This window comes from Melitaea cinxia, chromosome 9 (genome assembly GCF_905220565.1).
Source record: "Melitaea cinxia chromosome 9, ilMelCinx1.1, whole genome shotgun sequence".
Taxonomy (NCBI): Eukaryota; Metazoa; Arthropoda; class Insecta; order Lepidoptera; family Nymphalidae; genus Melitaea; species Melitaea cinxia.
The window spans coordinates 10,533,091-10,556,286 of record NC_059402.1 but is presented as its reverse complement, the minus strand read 5'-3'; the positions used below and the strand labels follow the sequence as shown (position 1 = coordinate 10,556,286).

Sequence of the window (23,196 nt, the reverse complement as noted above, 5' to 3'; positions counted from 1 at the left end):
TAAAATTATTAAAAAAATATTTCTAGTATTTTAATTCAACATTTATGAAAATAGAATATCCCCGCAACATTTGAGTATAAAAAACAAGTCTTTTAGAGCTACACGTACTGAGAAACATTGAAATAAAAACATGCATTCTTATTCCACGTAAATGATATGTCCAGAACGCCGAAGTCGTCTATAGTTGACCGCTAGGGATGTGACGCAAGAGGTATAAATAAATAATAAATAAATAAATATTTACAACATACACACACGGTCATCTGTTCCTAAAGTAAGCAACTTAATGCTTGTGTTATAGGTAACAGCTGACTGGTATAGCTATATATTTTTTTTTGATAAGCATACATATAATACACATATAAATAAATATATATTATACCCAGACTCGGGGTGGGAATCAAACCCATAACCTCTGGAGCAGAAAGCACCTGCTGACCTGTAGTCACTACAAACTGCGCCAACGGGCTAGTCAAAATGGTATAGATGATTTATATATTCTTTATTGCACTTTAAAAAAATCATAATTACAAGTCATTTTTTCAATTAGCTCTTCAAAATTCAACACAAACGTGTTATATTTTCTATAAATAATTTGATATTTGAATAAAACAAAAGGTAAAAAACATAAAACTATCATCAGCTAACACAAAAATAGCAAATGAATAAAAAATCAAATCAACTAAAATCAATCAAATCGCCATAATAAATCTGATATCTCAAATCTGGCGCATCTCTAGCGCGTAGTCATTAATCCGTTCTCTACACGCCGTTGTCAAGTATAGACGACACGCTGATGACGTCATAAGCGAATAGCGAGAAAACTAGTGAAGTGCAAGACGAGCGATACCTTAGAACATCGTCGCATTTTGAAAGGCGTCGATAATTTTAATAATATACAATTACCAATTAAAAAAATATATTTGTTAATTTTTTTTTTATCTAAGGTTAAGAGCGAAATTACGATTTTCTTTCTCATTCTCAAAATCATCTGGCAGCATCAATATCATCTCTAACCCCCACTCTCATAAAAGCTTTTTTTCTAAGACCCATGTCGTGTCGTGTATCGTGAAATATTTGATTTGAAATATTGCTACTTACTCAGTACTGTTTTAGTACTATTTGCTATCTAAGCAAAAAAACACTTAACGCATGTAAATATTTCTTTTAAACTAAGGCTGGCATCGACCGCACCGATTATATTAATTTGCTTCGTCGGATCAACTACTGAGTTGGGGAACAATGGAACACGGGGCACTATGGAACAGTGTCGATAAAATTTGAATTCTAAAGTAATTCGTGTGGTAACGCTTTGACCAATTACAGCGCGTCCTGCGTCAAACGAGGACGTAGTGAAATATGGCGGCGTGACAACGATGGAACTGTGAATAGAAAAATATTCCATTTTTAACCGACTTCCAAAAAAGGAGGAGGTTCTCAATTCGACTGTATTTTTTTTATGTATGTTACTTCAGAACTTTTGACTGGGTGGACCGATTTCGACAATTTTTTTTAATCGAAAGGTGGTGTGTCATTTGGTCCCATTTAAATTTATTTGAGATCTAACAACTGCTTTTCGAGTTATATCTAATAATACGTTTTTACTTGACGCTTTTTTCGTCGACCTACGTTTTATTATACCGCATAACTTTCTACTGGATGTACCGATTTTGATAATTCTTTTTTTATTGGAAAGAAGATATCCCTAGTTTGGTACCAACCAGGAAACCAGGATCTGATGATGGGATCCCAGAGAAATCGAGGGACTCTTGAAAATCCGTAATTACTTTTTACTGGGTGTACCGATTTTGATAATTTTTAATTTAATCAAAAGCTGATGTTTATCATGTGGTCACATATAAATTTCATTGAGATCTGATATCTACTTTTGGAGTAATCTTTGATAACGCGTAGTTACCTGACTATTTTTTCGTCGATCTACGTTGTATTCGTCGATGTAATTGAAGTCGGTTTTTTTTCGTTTGCGAGCAAACACAATTATTCTTGTTCAAAAGTTGAGATTTCTTTTCAAAGTACTTTCTTTTTAGTAAAAAAGTTTAAAGAATAGGTAAATGATATTTTTTTTTCATTAATTTTAATCATTTTGTCTATTTGAGACAATTGTGTGGAAAGTTCAAAAAATAATCTAACTTTTTATAAAACTCGTTTAAAACGTACGTAACCGTAACGTACGGCCTTATGGGGAACTATGGAACGGGGCACAGTGGAATACTGTTCTAATGAACCTTAGATAATAAATTATTATCTAATAAGATAATAATTGTGTTTGCAGGCAAACGAAAAAAAACTAACTTCAATTATATCGACAAGTAATACAACGTAGGTAGACGAAAAAATAGTCAAGTAAATACGCATTATCAAAGATCAATCAAAAAGTTGTAATCGAGTTCGGATGAAATTTAAATGTGACTACATGATAAACATCGGCTTTCGATTAAATTAAAAATTATCAAAATCGGTGCACCCAGTAAAAGTTATGCAGATTTTCGAGATCTCATTATAAAATCCTGGTTTCCTTAGCATGGTACTATACCGGGGTTATCTCCTTTCCAACAAAAAAGAATTATCAAAATCGTTTCATAAACGACAAAGTTATCCCCGAACATAAATAAAAAAATATAAAATATATATCGAATCGGTCGAATTGAGTAACCTCCTCCTTTTTTGATGTCGGTTAAAAAATTACAAATTTGAATTCGGTTATTTTTTTTCTAAATTACTTTTCATGTATATATCGATTCGATTCGAAATCGATATATAGCCTGCGGCTTCCTTGCGTGCGACAGCACGTCTCTAAAGAGAGTTTCATAACCGTAGGTCAGCTGCGCCGTAGTCGTCCAGTCGTGACAATGACGTCATGGCGATGGAAAATAGTGTTGTGCTTTACTACTATTATTTTTGTAATGTTTGTTTTTTATTTATGTTGTTGTAAGTATATATAACGAGTGCAAGATAACACAAGAAAAATATTAAAAAATAAACCTTCCTAGATTATATAAGTGGTCATTTATTGCATAAAAACCAGCAAAAACAAGTCACTGTGTGGTACTCGATAAAGACTCTTGGCAGCACTATTTTTTTCGTAGGTATTTTTGTTTATTTTATGCCTTGGCGTACAGGGCACGGGAATGGTTTTGAGGCGTGGCGGTCAAAAGGTTTGGACTACAAAGAAAATAAGAAGGTTGTGAATATGGTTGTTTTTTATTAAATTTTTGGTTTACCGATTTGGATGATTCTTTTTAATCGAATTCTGATGCTTGTAATGTGGTCCCATTAGTTATCCCATATAATAAGTATTTAATTCACTGTTTTATCGACTACCTACGTCGTATTACTTGTCGATGTAATTAAAGTTGTTTTTTTTAGTTACATTCAATGGCGCCCAAAGAGTAAAGATGAATAACATCAATCAAGATCAACACATTTTTAGTACTATATGCTATGTAGGTATATTACATAAGGACTGTATACTGTATATACTGTATAAGCAAGTTATTTTACTCTTTGCCTATGGATGAATCTAATCTACCATCTGAATTTAAAGATTTGAAGACTTGATTATTTTATTTGATGCTGCCATTGTAGTAAATTAAAAAATAATAAACAATAATCTATTTTTTTTAAATAAATCATGTCGTGAAAAAAATCGAATTTAATATTTCGGATAGTAACATTTAACTGATTAATAATTTTTACTTTATATAATCATATATATCGCCATCTAGTGATGTACTTGGTAAAAAATTAAAAACATAAATGGCTTCTGACCACTAGGTGTCGTTAGTGTCGATACATTTTTTTTTAGCTTGTCGTTGTGTATGGCAGTTGCACCCTTCTGTAGAGTCATGCGCTTGCGATAGCGACGATTTCCGTGCGCGCTACATTTAATGTAATCGTCAATCGTCATTCGTCACTTGGATGTAACATAGTGCGCTCGTGTTTCTGCAGGGCTCATTGTAGTTCGCGCGAAAGCCCTTAAAGTGCCTATTCAAATGTAGTCCCCTTGCTGTGACCTACGTTAAAGGCAACCTAAGTTTCAAGAAGAAAATCAATGCAAACGTAAGTTTTATCTTTCTCGTTTTTCATTAGTTACTCACTGTGAACATATTGCACAACTTTCAATACATAGAAGGGTTTCCATGAAAATGGGACAATTAAAGATGCAATCATGTTTTATTATGGTATTCTAGTAATTATTTGCATTTCCACAACATTCTTTTTCCTCACTCTCTTACACTTAGCCTTCAACATCCTCGTATTAATTACAATAGCCAAGATTTCACCCATTACAATGTTTTTCTCTTTTTTTTAACTATACAAACTTGTATCTAAAACTACAACCACATTATTAACCATCAGAAAGTTATGTAGAAAACTCTACGAAGATTTTGATCATTAAATATCTTTCGATATGGTGCCGTCTAGACGCGAGGCACTTGACCCCAATCGTTTTGCGTACCAATGTTCCGAACATTGTTTCCACAAACTATTAAAGAGCTCGTGGTTATACATATATTTAGAGCACGTTGCAAGGAAGAGAAACCGGCTACTTATTTTATATGAGTAAACTAAAATCTCAACATGTGTTCATATATAAATATCATCCTTTTACACGTTTTGCAAATAAGGTAAGAAAACCGGACTTAACAGCAGATTCTTGTTGATTATCGACATTTATTTTATAAATAGACCTTTTGCCCTAACTTAGTGGTTGAGAGTCTGTTTCATCATTGTGGATAATGCTATTTGAAGGATGACAGTATTCGACAGTAAAAAGTTTTAGATTCATTACTCTATTTTAGCATCGAATTCTACTGTATTTATAAGATATTTCAATTCGCATATATTAATTTTAAAGTTGCAGTTTATTAACTGAGCAGAAACAGGTCCTACTAACCTTATATACTTTACGCTGTTAAAGTCCATTTGTATCGTCAGCCGTCAAAGAGCGTTATCCATTGTTGGCGAAACAGGCCCTAAATCTCCTATAAATTAACACACCTCATAGTTATCGTACGTATTTTAATCACTCAATTTGTACAATTATCATATTGTTAACAATTGGGTTAATTAGTGACGTTATACCCCAGTCATTATCGATGGGTTTGTCCAAAGTCATATGTGGTGAAACAGTGAGATAAGGATGACTAAGGAAAAGTACATTGTATTAATCGTACACTTATACAAACGCATTAGTTCCTGAAATTTAAATATTTTATTTTCTACAACGTAGAGTGAAGTAAAATATTTGTATGTGTACAGGACGAAAGTTTTCATAACAGTAAAAAGATAAAAGTAAAAGCAAATGTACCAGAGCGATCTCTTCTCTAGATAACCTTTGGGACAAAAAGGCTATGGATCACCTTTAAGTATAAAAAGAGTAAACCCCCACAAAAAAAAACCATTGTGGACTACCATTCAAACGTTTTAGAATATTCTGTTTTCAAGTGGGTGGTTGGTGAAAGTCGTTCTTTATACAAATTAAACAATAAACTATTTAAACAATAAGTTTGCAAGTATCGCTTTATTATATTTGACCGCTCTGGTGTAATGGTTCGTGTGCCGCGTCGGCGGCGCCTAAACACCGACGGTCGCGGGTTCAATTCCCGCTCGGATTGAATATTTGTTTATACTAATATTTATTTCCAGTCTGGTTGTTTGTCCTTGTGGTTCTCCCCACCGTGCCTCGGAGAGCATGTTAAGCTTTTGGTCCCGGTCGTTATCATGTACACCTGATAGTGATTGTTACTCATAGTAGGGAATGTATTATCCAACTCGCATTGGAGCAGCGTGGTGGATTAAGCTCTGATCTTTCTCCTCAATGGGAAAAATGCCTATACCCAGCAGTGGGATATTACAGGCACGTGTGAAGCACGTGCTTTAAATGATGGGAGAAAATTGATGGCAATTTGTTAATTATGCTTTCATTAAGACTATTCGTTGTTGCTCTAAAAATAAATCAACAGTGAACTAAAGCTTAACATCTTCATCTCACAACAGTAATGGGAAAATATACTTAATTTGTGGTTAATACGATTGCTTTGCTGCATATCGTAATTATAATTTGACTAGGAGGCAGCCCCGAATTAAATATTTTTATTGAATTTTATTTATATCTATATTTTTGTTATTAAGTACATCATGATCGGATATGTATATTTTCTCAAGTGTAATAAATCTATACAAATAAATAAAATTGGAATGTCTGTTTGTAATATTAAAATAACCGATTTTTACTAAATTCATATATATGTATACACGGTACATATACCAAAATAACATTTTTATAATTTTTGTGTCTGTCTATCTGTCTGTCTGTTTCTGCAAATCTCTGAAACGGCTGGACTGATTTTGACGGGACTTTCACTGCCAGATTGCTGATGTAATAAGGGTTAACTTAGGCTACTTTTAATTAAGAAATATTTTTACTATGTAACCTTTTTTTAGATTTTTTATTTTATTTTATAACTCTGCAAACTGAACTATAACTATTTTGTTAAATTTCACGAGGACGAAGTCGCGGGCACAGCTAGTTATTCAATAAAATTACTGCAACACCAACTTCCAAATTAATAAATACCTGCAGAATACTAACATGTGCCAAGGAAATAATTTTAAATACTCTAAGGACTTATAAGGGTTAAATACTCTAAGACGATATATATTTTTGATACATCACGCTGTAATTGTTTAGGAATATTCCATTCCAGGATCTTGTTGATAAGTTGCTTGTAATGATTATTATGGATTCTATAAAATATATAGGTACATCGCTATTAAATGATTTCTTGATGATATCTGTTACATTAACTTCTAATCGTATTAGTGAATAAATTCATAAATACACCAAAAATTCCAGAATCGAGTCATTACACGAGTCATTTTTCCTTATGATAACTACATTGTACCTACATAATTAAAATAATTTCACTTGAGCTTGCCTGAGCAAATTCTTTTTGTGTCAATTATTTATAGAAAATTGTAGAGAAATACCAACATAATAAGATTAACTCTTCGAATGACACTCGGAAATGTTACCGGAACTCGGAGGGTTAGAGACAATATAAGAATAAGAAAGTTATAAAAAGTAACTTTTGCCTTTAAAATATAAAATCAACATATATTAAATCGATTATATTTTATTTTATTTGAAAAGTTTAATAATTGAATTTTTTTGCAACATAAGTAGGTACTGTACATTTTTGTGCGTTTTGGGTATTTAAATAAATACAATTTCAGTAAACGTGAGTAGTTTTAATTTTTACTACGGTTACTATTATATATTTAATACGCTTATTTGTTACGCTTTCATAAAAATAATGATATGAATAAAAAACGGTAACCTTCCATCATTTAGATTTTAAATAACTTATACTTAATTAGTTACACCTTAATTACTTATGCATAACATATTTCAAATTATGTGCTTATAAGGAAAATTCACTCGTAAAATAAATACCAATTTTTTTTTAAATAAACTATGCAGCTTTGAGCTAAAAGTAATTGTAATTTCAAAGTATCTACTATATTTACCAGAACTAGCTGACATAAAAAATAATACTAAAACAAAAACAATGCAAAGTTAATAAATATAAAAACATTAAATTCATTTGCTATAACATAATATATACAAACATTTAGTAATACCCAGATTAAAATATAGGTACATAATTTTTAAATTTGAAAAATGCAATTTGTTAAATTTGAAATTTTTAATTAAATTTACTCATCAATATACGGTCATAAGACGTCTAATAGTTTACTTGATTGAATTTTTGGCATCAAAGTCAACGGCGAGTACATAACTAACCTTCGCTTTGCCAATGACGTGACCGTTTGGCAAAGACTGGATGGGAATCTTAACACAAATCTCAATGACCTTCAAGGAGTTTTTTAATCCGTGTGCCTAAAATATAAATAGGCAAAACAAAGACTATAATCTAAAGATAACGTTCAGCTCAAATATTTTACACTCGAGATATCAATTTTTAAATTTTTCAAGGAGTGGAGAATGTCTGATATCTTCGCTTCGCTTCAGCCTGTAATATCCCATTACTGGGCATAGGCCTCTGTCCCCATGTAGGGGAAGGATCAGAGTTTAATCCACCACGCTGCTCCAATGCGGGTTGGCGGATATATTCCCTACCATGAGTAACGATCGCTATCAGGTGTACATGATAACAACCGGGACCGACGGCTTAAAGTGCTCTTCGAGGCACGGTGGCGAGACCCACAAGGACTGCACAAACACCCAGACCATTGCAAACACCTGTATGACTAATACAAATGTTTGACATGTGCGGGGATCGAACCCGCAACCGCCAGCGCAACAGGCACAATCCATGTCTGATATATTTGGACCATTTTGGTACATATTGATAGTGTTTGATGATTAAGCCTTCAAACTGGATAATACTAGAAAACTAAATACTTTCATACTTGAAACTTTTAAATGTAAATTAATTATTTTATCATTAAATAATTCGTGCAAATATGTAAATATTTCTTTCAATTTTACTTTATTTTTATTAAATAAAATTCTTACGTGAAAAAAGAAAATATAGAGAATGGAGGGAGAGGGGACAATATTGTCTTCACATATTGCCCAACTTACTCAGAAATCATAGCAGCAAGTTTTTCTAAGTTCAACTATTTTTAAAAGTATGAATGATAGAACTGAGTTACAAAATACCTGTATCAACCAGTGACGACTCAAAGTATTATGGAACTTTTGCACCTTAGACAAAAAATAACCCTAAAACTGTATAACGTTACAACAGTCCAAAAGATTTTTTTTTTATGTGTAACTATTATCTGACACTATACGGGACCCCACTTAGTGGGGAGACAGGGCATACACAAGACTTTAATCAAACATCAAAGTTTAATCTTCAAACTAAATATTATATTTTGTTAAACAATGAAAGTGAAGTTATATAGTTAGTGTTTTCAATATAATAAAGATTTTCTCAAAGTTATAGTGAAGTTCTTCTGTTCCTCGTTATAAAAAAATTAATCAAATGTTTCTTTTTTTAAATGAGGTGGAAAATCTTTAATTCTAAAAACTCGTTTTTAATCATCAAACAATAGAAGTGAGAAGACAAAAACGTGTAACCCAAATTGTCTAATATACAGCTAACATATCGAAAGATAATATTTTACGATTAATTTGTATTCTAGATAACACGTAGTTTTGAATCATTATTACTCACCGCCATGGTGAGCGGTAGTAATGCTGTTATCGATCATGCGACGAGCTAGTGACTGATACTGAGATAATTAAACTGGGGAAATTCAATTTATAAAGATTAAAAACATAATTATATTTTAAATAATTTACATTACATATACAAAACTATTCCGCTGTGTGGCTACGGCTGTAAAGAATATAGCCACCCCCTCTCTTCCCATGGGTGTCGTAAGAGGCGACTAAGAGATAACACAGTTCCACTACCACTTTGGAACTTAGAAAGCCGACCGATGGCGGGATAAGTATCCAACTGCTGGCTTTGAAACACACAGGCCGAAGACTTCAGCAGCGTCTTCGGTGCAAAAAAGCCAGTCCTGCGGTCACCAACCCGCCTGCCCAGTCTGGTGACTATGGGCAAAAGACATGAGTTCGCACCATTTTTGGCGCGAACTTATGGGAACTGCTGGACATACCAGCAGTAGATTACGATAGGCTGAAGTGGTGAATACTACAAATTAAGGCATATAAAATTTGCTTTTATCAGATTTTTTACAAAAATGAGATAGTAGTATTTTGCAACCTTCTTTAAAATACGATCATCACGGCCTGTGACATTCATATTTTTTCCCCGGACGTCCTAACAATTGATTACCTGAGGTTCGAAAAATTTTCCCATTGAATACTTTTAGAAATCCTTTCATTCCTAGAAAAAAAAAATGTTTAGTAAGACTTTTTAGAATCTATTATCTTCAATCTGTAGTCGAGTTTTAATGTTTACATTTCTAGCTAAGAATCCTGTAAAATGCTCAAGCAGAATACGAAAAAATGCATGCAACGTAATTGAGCACCAAATTCTTCATCGGCAAATTTCTTCATTAAATTCGATATCTTCTGTATTTTTTCAATTTAAAAATTTACATCCACTGGCTCAAAATGCTCATGCCTTTTGTTAAACGTGCATTATAATTATATCATTACCACAGGCGATTTGTCATACAAACTACAGTAAAACTAGGACGTGGTCCGACACTGTCGGTTTTTTTCCTCTTACAAATAAATACTCTTTGATCACTCATTATTCATTTATTCATAATTTCTGAACATTTTATTCATTTTCTTATCTATGTCTATATCACACTTCTATATCTATCTATATCTTATATATCTTCTAAATTAATGTTAAAGCCTTTGTTAATTTCAAAAAGTAATCTAGAATTAACGATTAAAATTAAATTGCATGGCATGACACACGACTGTCTTGGCGTGGCCGATCGTCTTATCTCATATTGTTAATGTTACCATATGATCATAAACGATAAGATTACGAATGACCGCCAGTTTGTAAGTTTAAGACGTTTTAGTATCGTAATACTAAGGTAATTTTACCAAATTGTTCTGTATATGTGATATATGTATATGTTATAGTAAAACAATCATAGTTTCAATTGAAAGGGTATAATCATACCATTTTATGTACATAATTTTAACAAGTAGAACCTTGTGTTAAAACGTATAATATGGAGAAACTTTGTGCATGGACTATCGCCTCGTGGCTTGTAAACATCTTTTTGAAATCGACATGCCATGATTGCTGAATTATTGTCCACTGATCTGATATTCTCGTTTCCCCTATCTGAGCTCCCCAGCCAATATCTGAGGCATCTGTCGTCAGATGTATCGTATCGGGTTTTGCGTTTATCTGTAGAGAACCCGGAACAGCCGTCATCCACCATTTCATATCGGCAATTACACATTGTAATTTTTACCTGTTGAAGGGGACAATGCTTGGGAAGGAACCGGTTCTGGTATTGTGTGCAATGACAAGCACCAGTCTTTCAGGTCTCATTTTTTATATAAATAGTTCGGTAAAGAAGCGTACGGCTCACCAGATGGTGATTTCTGTAGCTTATAGACGTCTGCATCACCATGAAGCATCGCAAGCGGACCTTATCCCCAACTGTTCCCATCCCCAGGAACTCTCATCTTAATCACCAACACGAACACCGCAATGCTTGAACACAATATTATTTAGCCGTGGCACAATTTATTTCGCTTCTCTAAGGTCGAAGTACTACCGCAGTCTTAGTGCTCCATATTTTGAGCAAGAAATTGTCTTGCTGTGTCCTACCTCAGTTCTGTTTTAGTTCTCAGTTACTTTGTAATCAAAAGCTGGTGCTTCTCGTATATACCCAAATTTGATTGAAATCTGACGAATACTTCTTGATTTATTGATTGATGATGCATGTTTACTTGATTATATCTTCGTCTACCTAAGTTATATTATACCTAATAACATTTTAGTGAGTATATTGATTTGGTTATTCCTTTTTTAAACCAAATGCTGGTGCTTATCATGTGGTTCCATTTAAATTTAATCGAAATCTGACAAATATTTCATGATTTATCTCTGATAATGCGCATTTATTTTACTAATTTTTCGTCTATCTAGGTTGTATTTCTTGTCGATGTAATTGAAGTCGGTTTTTTTTTCATTTACGAATAAACACATCTATTATTATAGCTATATCAGAATAGCGCGTTATTAAAAAACTGACGCACAAAAGAGGATACGTATGATATTTTTTCGTAACAAGTAATGATATTATATTATTATATGTGATTTTATATTATATTATTTGGTTTTTTTTTTTACATCTATACACTATACTTTCTTGCACATACCAAAGTTGGCTGGTAGAAAATGCATTAGCGTTAAGCCCGCCTTTTGTGCACACTCGTATTAGTGTTTTTATTGTATAATAAAGAATTTAAATAAATATTTTTTTTTAAATTTTTTTTAAGTAAGTATCATGATAACAAACATTTCATGATGTAGTGGAAAAGCATACAAAATACATTTGATAGAATACTTTAGTACGTATCTACCCATGTAACTATTCTCAACTTCCTCTATGACGTTACTACTGAATGTTTTCCAATGGTACATACTATATAGTATATATTATGTATTTCTTATTGGCTATGTTTATTACAGATCAGTGGCGGTTTAAGTCAGTTACCGACCATCCGCCACCGTCATCAGCAGTTTCATCCCGATGGGTTGAGAACGCCGAGATTTTGTGTTTGTGGGCACACCACTGACGCTGTGAGTATAAACAATAGTTAACTAATAGTAGAGACACGAAATTTAATTTCGCATCATACTTTCTGACTGGTGCTTAAAGGACAGATTCATTAAAGAATGAACATAAGTGATTCAGAATTACGATTCCACTTACAAGCTCTTCTAATTTTCCTTTTATGTAATGGTATACGAAAACATTTTTTACTTCAATCTATCTTGTATTATTGTAGTACAAATGCGAACAAGTTTGTTTCTTTTGATTGGATTTTAACTCGTGAATTACTAGGCTAATAAAAAGAAACGTAGATATATTATAGTAAAAGTATGACATTTCGCATTATTTTATTTCAACACAAATAAATTCAGGGAAAAATAAAAAAATTATCATGGTGTCATGGGTCACCAGGTAGGAACGAAGTTCCTTCGGTTAGTATAGAAGCAACACAATTTGAAAAAAAAATGTTGAATTTTATATAGGTATATTTTCTAGTTCTTGATTTTCTTTTTAATTTTGTTGATTGGTTTTTAATTAAGTATATAAAAGTATTCAGGAAATTTAGTATTTTAAAAAATAACAAATACCGTAAAATAAAATAAAGCAAAGAAAATAATAATAATAATTCAAACTATTATGTAAGTGAAAAAAAAAACATATGTCTTTATTTATTTTTGTCGACAGTTTAAAATTACTTAAATAATTTTAAAAAAGTTTACTAGTAATATTTTAGTTTTACAAACGTCTTATACAGTCGTGTGACTGATATTACGTCACTTCCGTTATATATTTTTCTTACGGTTTTAGTATCACATCTTTTTCACTTTGGTCGCCCAGCTAAATGTCAAGCCTGCCGTAAGGAACTTCGTTCCAAAAATAAGATAAAAATTGGAATCAAAATAATAATTACGTTATCATAAAAACAGTCTAAACGAATAGTAACCAAATTAAGTAAATAGTGCTGGTGCGGCCCAATAAACGCATTAGAAAGGACTAGCTCGCCAGGATTATTAAATTCAGCGGAACATAAAAAATATTTGCATTTATTTTTTAATTATAAATACTTTCTTTACTTGATGACGCGTTGGCGCAATGGTCATAGCACTGGTCTGTTACTGTTGCGCTGGCGATTGCGGGTTCGACAAACATTTGTATGGGCCATACAGGTGTTTGCCGTGGTCTGGGTATTTGTGCAGTCCCTGTGGGTCTCCCCACTGTGCCTCGGAGAACACGTTAAGCCGTTGGTCCTGCTTGTTATCATGTACACCTGATAGCGATCGTTACTCATAGTAGGGTAGGAATATATCCGCTAACCTGCTTAGGAGCAGCTTAGCGTGGGGGATTAAGCTCTGATCTTTTCCCTACAGGGGGAAAGGGGCCTATGGCCAGCAGTAGGATATTACAGGCTGAAGCGTGTACTTTCTTACTTTATAAACAATATTAGGAGTAAGCAATTATTGTATTTGGTTTTGACATTTTATTTCAGATTAGTCTATCTTCCTAAACGTTTATATTGTCTTTGCCTTGTACGTTTGTATAATTTACAGTTCCTCGCTAAAGAGTAGGAGCTAGTTTGTACTTAATTATTATTTCTTGTTTATAACAATTCGAAACAAATAAAATATTACAGTTAGTCAGAGAGAGAGAGACGTTTAATGGGTTGTTTCAGATGCGCTTATTATTGTTTCTTCTTAATTCCGTTAAGATTACTTAAACCTTTGTGACTTTACTATTTGCATTGCATACATTTTTTAAAATATATTTATAGACACAACATATATAAAACCACCAAGAACGTAGTTGTATAGCTTAAAATTAACTTCTAACTTAATGAAACGACAAAGGACTTTATATCCTATTTTTTATTTGTTAGGTTCATAAAGGGACGACGCAATACGATTTTTTATTGCATCATTTCATCATTTATTTAATTATAATAGAATAGGTATTTAAAAAAATAATTTGTGAATAAATTAATACTTAATTTCCATTCGTTTTTTTTTTCTGTTTAAGTATATCACATAAAACTAATAAAAATTTCATCGAATATCTTTCCTTTACCTTACTTATCTAAAGTGTACGTGAATTCTTGTTCTAGTTTTATTTGTTTATATTATAGGTTTTCAAATTGAGACGCTGTTACGTGACAAACAAGAAATTTTATCATGCGTTTTTTTTGCAACACATACAAATAATTCCGTTTACTTAAAGCATTTCTGTATTTGAATTGAAACAAAGTAAAATTGTTATTTCAAAGCCATTAATTAACTTATCCTACGATAGTTTTGTAAGCGTGACTCGATAATGTTATCAACGATTTTCAAGGTTTTATGTCATTAACCGCTTATTAATTACACTTTTTGTATATGTTTTACATTATTTTATTATCTATACACGGCTATGGCAAATAAAAAAGTACTTTACCAACGGATTACGTAAAAATAATTATTTGGTTCTTAATAAAAATATTACTATTCAACTAATAATTATAAATAATACCTAACAAAAAGAAAACTTTGAATACAAGTTACTTTCTTCGGTCGAAGTAATAATAATTATTTCTTGTTGAGAGTGAAATCAGACATTCAGTAGCAAGTTCAATGAACTTTGATGGTATCCCGTTCACCGTGGGCATTCACAGTATGCATGCATTTAGGTGCATTCAAGATGCTACTTTTTAAATAAGTGTCTGGTTATGACATGTTAATGATCTTGTTACATTAGAATTTTTACTAGAATCTCATACTAATAAATAAATAAAGACAATTTAAATATTGCTTAATAGACGTAAATCTACGCATACATAAATTGTAACAAGGTTAGCTAAATATAAATGTGATTTTTATTGAGTGGAATATTACTAACGAAACCAATTTAATATTATTATTTTTTGTATAAAACTAGACCAACCAATAATTCAAATATTTAAAACGCAATCCTTTAAGTTGATAAAAAATGCTTCAACATATCTTTTTTTGGACTGACTATTTCCGCTAACCAAGTTTAAAAATTTATACAAAACATTCGAGGAAAGAGAACTTTATTAACAGGAATTAGGTATTAATTAGAACAGTATACACAGTCATGTAGATATATTTTGTCTCTCGCTTTCAATATCACGGTCACGCCTTTATAACCGCCTTTGAACAAGGAGAAGGTTCTTAATTCGACTTTATTTTTTGTGTGTGTTACCTCATAACTTTTTACTGGGTGGACCGATTTTGATGATTCTTTTTTTTAAATCGAAAGGTGGTCCTTAGTGATCTTGCCATGTGGTCCCATTTAAATTTTAACATAAAATTGTCTCTAAGATTGAGTTAAGAACGCTTCTTTAACTGACTGTTTTATCGACTACCTACGTCGATTACTTGTGGATGCAATAAAAGTCGGTATTTTTTCGTTTATAAGTAAACACAATTATTAATATAAAATATGACTAAGAGTATGTCGAATGTCTAGTCTGAGATTACAACTCGTTGCGCTTCACTTGCCCGAGCAACCTCAATCTGACTTGATTAACTGAGTGTTAGTTGAACTATATATATAAAAATATAACACTATTACATACAAAACATAAGTATATAACTTTATGAGTTACATTATTATTTTATATACCTACTTACTTCATAGGTTTATTAAATTTAACTTCAAAGTAAAATAAACTTCAAAAGAAGTTTAAACAAACAAAATTTATATATTCGTAATAAATTTTTAAAAATAACTTTAAATTGTGTTTAAAAACGTGCTCATTTTTACAAATTAGTGTCAGTCTGCAAAATAAGTATCGAATTTAAACATAGTCTAAAATCCGAACTAGACGTGATTTACCCATTCGCTTATCGATAAAAAAAATTTAAATATTTTTTTTTTTCAAATATCTTATAACATAAAAATATAAATTAAATAATTATATTTTTTAGGATGTAAAGATAAATCGCGAAAGGGTCGGCTGGACAATTCCTGGCCATTCCTGGACATTTTAACCGTAAAAACATAGAATTATAGAATGTAAGCGTATAATTTGTACACGAATGCTTTAAAGAATGTTTCTCTACCTGCGTCGTTCGCTGAACTCATTTTGTAGCATTAAAATTCTTTAAAATTTCAGTTTATTATTAGCAAAAAAAAAATATTTGAAAGCCAAAAAAAAAATGTATCAGACAGAGTTATGATATGGCGACCGATGAAAGTCTTTTTAAAAACAATTTTATTTAAATTCACAATATTTATTTATTCAAAATATAAAATGAAATTACAATCAAATTAAAAATAAAAGTAACTGTTCTTTGAGATAGTTGATACAAGACTGATTTAAAATATATTTTAATAATTAAATTGTAAAACAATCAAAATGCTGAATCGCTTATTCTATTGTTCCCATGTTCCATCCATTCTTCCTTAGTAAGCTGGATTCTTGTGTTACGGCGTGGTAACTCCTCCCTCCTTAAGATGGAAGCTAGTAACGCAGCTTCCAGGAGCGTCCTCGCGACATCTTTCTGTTCTGACATCTGACTGTTTGCTTCTGCTATATACTTTCCATGCGACTACGCCTCCTATCAAGACATAGAGGAGTAGCGTAGACCAACTCGGGATTAGCATAGTATTGAGCCAATCGGATTCTTCTACTTCTTGAATGTCTTCTGCTTTATTCATGAGTTCATGGATGCTGTCCAACGAAAGGTCGTCTAAACGTAATTCGTACTTGACCTCTTCTTCATGTATGATGTTTTGATTAGGTAACGGGATAACTTCATTGATATTGATAATATTTCTATGTGTTCTCAACGTTCTGTTCAATAAATTAATTTGACAATCTTCTGTGATGGTGACGAGAAAGACATTTGACGTTTTCAAATATTTTGTTTTAGGTCCACATTGAATTCTTGAGATTTCAGGTGCAGTTAATATTGTTAGCCACGTAGTTTCTGATATCTTCTGAAGCTTTCCCCGTTTCAAGTTTAGACGAGCATGTGTGCAGTTTCCAGCTTGTTGTCTGATAAGAGAGATGATGCAATCTTCTGATTTTTCTATTATTCTTGTGTCCAACGATTTGCAAAGCATGGTGTCATCGGAGATCTTCTTGCAATCTTCCTCTAAGTATGCGTACTCATCTCTTCCAAGTGCAAGGAATTTGGACTTAGGAATTATAGTAAGGTTTTGTTTATTAGGGATGGAATAGATATGGATATAATCATATATATTATCATCAGTGGATGGGATTTCCAATATGAAAGTTAAAGAATGTCTTGTACTATAGGCTTTTACGACCATAGACTTTTCTATTTTATGGATATTTTCCATAGAAATCTCTACAACTGGTTTGAAAGATGAAATTTTCTGCAAATTATTTATTTCTAAAATTAAATTTCGTGGGTTTATAATACTAGGATGCATTATGCCTAATTGCGAGAATGACATAGCATCTTCTAACAACATTAGCTTATCTAAAATTAACTGCAAACTAAAACTTATTTGTACGTATATCTCTAAAAAGTGCAACTGATTTATAACAGTGTTTGCATTTACGGTAATATTTTTTAACATAGAAGCTATTCGGTTTTCATTTTCATTTATCTTATTTACCTGAATAGAAAATTCATTAATAGTATCCTGCGCTAATGACACTGTTAGTTTCTGGGAATTGCTAATTTTATTGACTGAAGAACGGATATTATTAATTTCATTTTCTATACGAATCGCGTCTTCGTTATCTAAATTACCAGTGATAACTTTTACTAAGGAACCTAAACCGTTAATGAGACCGCGCTTGACTCTATTTCTAGGTGCCATGAAACTTAACTTTTTGTCAATAAGGTTCAGATTGTGTTCGATCTGATCCCTATAGGTTTTATGTAGGTCTACTAATGGAGTCTTGTTTTCGGCTGCTTTTGTACTTGCATATAGGGACATCAGTTTAGTGGAAACTTCATGTAGATGAGTTATATTGTAAGTGCAGGCAAGGTTAAAGGAATCAATTTGTTTAATGATATGACCTTGTTTAAGTAGTAGGATTCCGTTAGTGTTATCAATGGGTTGTATTGCTACGTCGGATTTTGATTGGAACACGAAGGATCCGGTGATGAAGATGATGACCCTGGAACAAGATGAGGTCTACGTAGGAGTTTGAAGTGAACTCTTATAGACTTAGAGTTAGGATGGTTACCTATAATTTCTGCTACATTATTGGGATGAAGATGGATGATTTTATACGGGCCTTTAAATACCGGCTTCGTTTTGTTGTTTCTCGCGGTTTTGGCGACCTGTTTGAAAACTGTTTCACCTACCTTAAATGTTATTTCCTCTGCTGTCTGGTTGCGTTTTGCTATGATTTGTTCCTTGTGCTTTGACATGCTTGCTGCAACACACTCCTGTACGGCTTCAGCGTTTTTTTGATGTTTAAGTACATAATCTTGGTAAAATTGCTTAGTATAATGAAGCTCTAAGGGGTTTCGAGATGCAGTATGTCCAAAAAGTAACTCATGTGGGGTGTATTCTGTTGCTGAATGAATAGTATTATTGTATGCAATAACAGAGAATTTCATGATTAATTGTATGGGGTCGTCTTTATTAGTCATTCTTTGGATCCTAATTATTTCTCCTATTGTCGAATGAAAACGCTCTATGGGTGAATTTGAATTTGGGTTATATGGAGTTGTGAAATGAATATTGATATCATGTAAGGCACACATCTCCTTTATGACATCGTTATCAAACTTACTGTCAGAGTCAGTTGTAATTTTAAAAGGGGTTCCTAACACTGAGAAGACATCAAATAAGGCTTCTGCTATATGTACGCTAGAAGTTGCACTTAAAGGGATTGCCTGAGCATATTTTGAGAAATTATCGATGATAGTAAGAAAAGTAGCTCCTTCCGTGGAATATAAGTCCATGAATAGATGCTGCATAGGCTTAGTTGGGGTTTCTGTTAGGGCTAATGGGGGTCTTAAGGGATTTCTTTCATACTTAGCTTGTAAGCATATATTACATTGATTGACAAATGCTTGAATAGTGAGTAACATGTTGGGCCAATGGTAACTTCTATGGATTTTCTTGTACGTCTCTTGGATACCACGATGAATCGTCTTTCCTTCGTGATACTTTTTAATTATTTCTTGTTGTTCTGTCTTATTTTCTACCAAAGTAACGCGTGTAGTACATCTCAATAGCTTAGGGCCTCTATCGTTGAATATCGTTGTATACACTCTAGAGAATGCATGATAAAGATCTTCATTATAGAAATAACAATGGAATACTCGATCGGCTATGGTATGTTCTTTTAAAAATTGTATAATTTCTTTTTCAGTATTATTCACTGGGATGAATACATCCTTAATAATTTTACGAGAACTTGTTGATCTATTGTCTACCCTATAAGTTGAACCAGGGGTTGATCTAATATGAAATTGCTTAAGTTGTCTGTCTATGGCATCTTCTAAAATTGGTATTCCTTGGTTTTCATTATCGGGTTGGGTATGATTGGTCGAAACGAGATTGTCAGGGTCAATTGCACTCATACTGTCAGATTCAGGTTCTATGCTAAGAGGTCGTTCGTCATGTCTAAGTGTTGTGTCCTCGTCAATATTAGTATTATTACCTACAGAAGGGATTTCTTGTTGTGTTTCTGTTTCGGTCTCTTCTTCTTGGCGTACATTCTCAAATATCCTATTTATTATTTCGTCATCGTCATTGTCGTCTAAATTTACTGCAAGAGAATCAATGCTTTTATGGAAAATTTTTACTCGGGAGAGAGCGTCTGCGTTTGTATTTTGTCGTCCTTTTTTATAAATAACCTCGTAGTCATACTCGGCTAGTTTTAATCTCCATCGCGTTAATTTAGAGTTGGGGTCTTTTAACGACATTAACCATGTTAGGGGCCTATGATCGGTATATATTATAAATTTTCGACCGTAAAGGTATGGTCTGAAGTATTTAACTGCCCATACTATAGCCAATAATTCCTTTTCTATTGTTGAGTAGCGAGTCTCGGTGTCAGAAAGAGTCCTAGATGCATAAGCTACGGGCTTATCCGCGCCTACGGGTCCTTGTGATAATATTGCACCAAGGGCTACATCTGATGCGTCTGTTGTCAGTATAAAAGTCTGGTCAAAATTTGGATATTGTAAGATAGGTGCATTCGTCAAGATTTGTTTGCATTTATTAAAAGATTCTACGAATTCTGGTGAATGTATTACCTTACTATGTTTCTTTAGACATAGAGTCATGGGCTTGGTCAGTTTTGCGAAATCTTTAATGAATTTTCTATAGTACCCTACTAGTCCTAAAAAACTTTTAATGTCTTTAGGGGTTTTAGGTAAAGGAAAGTTCAAAACGGCTTTAATTTTGTCCTGGTTTGGAACGACTCCTTGTTCTGTTAGTTCATGACCTAAGAATTTGACGTGCTTTTTCAAAAATTCGGATTTGTCTAATTGGATTTTTAAGTTGTGAATCTTAAACTTATCAAAAACTTGTTTAATTTTTTCAATATGCTCTTGTAATGATGTGGATATAATTATGACATCGTCTAAATAAGTGAAAACGTTTTCTATACCCCTAAGGATGTGATCCATTAGTCTTTGAAAAGTGCTAGGTGCATTTTTCAGACCAAACGGCATTCTAAGAAACTCGTAATGTCCTCTCTCGGTAGAGAAAGCTGTCTTTTCGATATCGTCTGGATGCATTTCTACTTGATGATACCCACTAGCAAGATCTAACGTCGTGAAGTATTGTGCTCGTCCTAGTCTATCTAAGATGTCATTAATGTTAGGTAAGGGGTATTTGTCCTCTATGAGTCGGTCATTAAGTCTTCGATAGTCGATAACTAGCCTCCACTTCACCTTTCCGGATGAGTCTGCCTTTTTTGGGACAATATGGACGGGACAAGACCATGGAGATATACTTTCACGTATAATACCCTGTTTTAGTAAGTTATCTACTTGTTGTTGTATTTCCTTACGCTGTTGTGGGGCCTGTCGGTAATTTCTAACAAATATTGGGGTTTGATCAGTCAGTCTAAGTTTATGCTTAACCTCGTGCGTGAAAGAAAGTGGAATATTTTCAGAGTAGAAGATGTCTCTGTACCGATAGCAAATTTTTGTGATTTCGCGACGCTCTTCATCATTCATGTGGTCTGTACGTATTTTTCGTAAATTATTACACAACTCTTTGTCTAAGTCTGGGTTCACTGTATGAGAATTTAAGCTACATTGAGTTATATTCGAGTTACTGTTATAGAATTCTAAAGGAATATTCTCCGTATTACGTATTACTTTCTTAACTGTATTAAAATTAATAATGGAAGTTTTGAATTTTCCTCTACTAACCTGCACTAATGCCGCGGGTGATTTTAAGCCATTAGACCAAATGTACTCGTCATGAATATATTCACCGTCAGAATAATTCGTTTTTAAAGTTATAACTTTTTCACATCTGGGTTCGATGGTTAATTTTTTACTGGGATGGTCAAAATGAATAGGTAAGTCTGCTGTCGATGTATGTAAAACCTTATTGTTTAAGTCGATATTACTACATAACGTTTTAAGTAAGTCTAAACCTATCAGTCCTTTGTACTTCGGGTCAAAGTCAAATATTAGAAACTTATGAACTATATCTGTGTTAAAAGCTGGAGGTAATGGTAGATAAGCGACATAATTATGCTGCGTGGTTGCATGTGCTGTCTTTATTTCGAACGGTTCTAATTCTACACAATATTGAAAGATGGAATTTATAATTACTTCGGGGGATATCAATGATCTAGAAGCACCAGTATCTATTAGGAACTTACCTTTAAATTCTGGTAATTCTATATAAGGCAGATGGTCTTTATCTTGATTGTTTAATTTTATTACTTCTCTTCTCCTGGGTCTGGGCTTATCGTAAAAACCTGCTGGTCACTTACCTCTTCATTAACGTATGATTCTTGTTCATTTAATACGCTATCGTACGGATAATGTTCATGGTACATACCTTGTTCGTTTTCATACGGCTGTTCTTCGGGTGAACCTGTGTAGTATAACTCTTCCACTGCAAACTGTGGCTTTTGAGGTCTATTGACTGATCTCATGGTCACGTCTGAAACTTTTTGTTGCTTAGGCTGACTTACCTGCTGTTGGGGAAAGTTTCTTTGAAAACCTCCCGCTGGTGGTCTATAGTTGCTTGATGAAGGGCGATTCGTCCATGGTAACATGGACTGAACCCATTGCTGGCGTTGCTCAGGTGACAAATTATTTTTTTGTGGTACAAAATTGTTATTTTGTCTTTGGACTGGGTTATTTACGAATGGTGTATAATTTGGAAACTGAATGAAGTTTTTAATTGGTTCTCTAACCTTGACTTGAGATGATGTTGGTATAGTAACCTGATTATTATTGAATGTCTTGCTATATGCAAGTCTAGCCTCCTCCTGTCTGGCTATAACTATAGCTGATTCTAAATTAAGCGGCTGAGCTATTCTCACTCCTATTGAAACTTGGAAATCTAAATTATTGGTATATTGTTCTATTACCATCTTTTCATAATATGATTTATCAGAATGCGCGCCTACTGAGAAAAGTGCATCCAATATATCTCGTAAGCGTTTGCCAAACGATTCTGCGTCTTCATTTTTATGACGCCTCATACGACTTACTTCCTGCATTAATTGTATTTCGTTACGCGGTTCCCGCAATCGTTGTATGAGGGCAGCCTTAATGACTTCCCAAGAGGTGAGAGTTTCCTCATACGCGATAGCTTCTGTGGCTAATCCACTTAATCGGCTTTTAATTAAACATAATATAGCTGGATGAGCTCTAACTGAACCATCTAAAAGATTTAAAATGTTTTCTACTTCTCTAATATAATAATTCAATAGTTTCGGATTACCATCGTATCGCGGCATGAATTCCGAGATAAGCTTGAAACTTGAGGCAT

At 33.0% G+C, this 23,196-nt stretch overlaps 1 protein-coding gene across 1 annotated transcript in view; it reads left to right on the top strand.

The window, feature by feature from the left end:
• Nucleotides 1-3,838: 3,838 nt before the first annotated feature.
• LOC123656226 (putative phospholipase B-like lamina ancestor) overlaps nt 3,839-23,196 on the top strand; it is a 37,086-nt gene continuing 17,728 nt past the window's right edge. The window contains exons 1-2 of the mRNA XM_045591927.1: nt 3,839-4,080; nt 12,207-12,317. The gene's annotated coding sequence lies outside the window, so the exon portion shown is untranslated. The remainder of the gene's footprint in view (nt 4,081-12,206; nt 12,318-23,196) is intronic.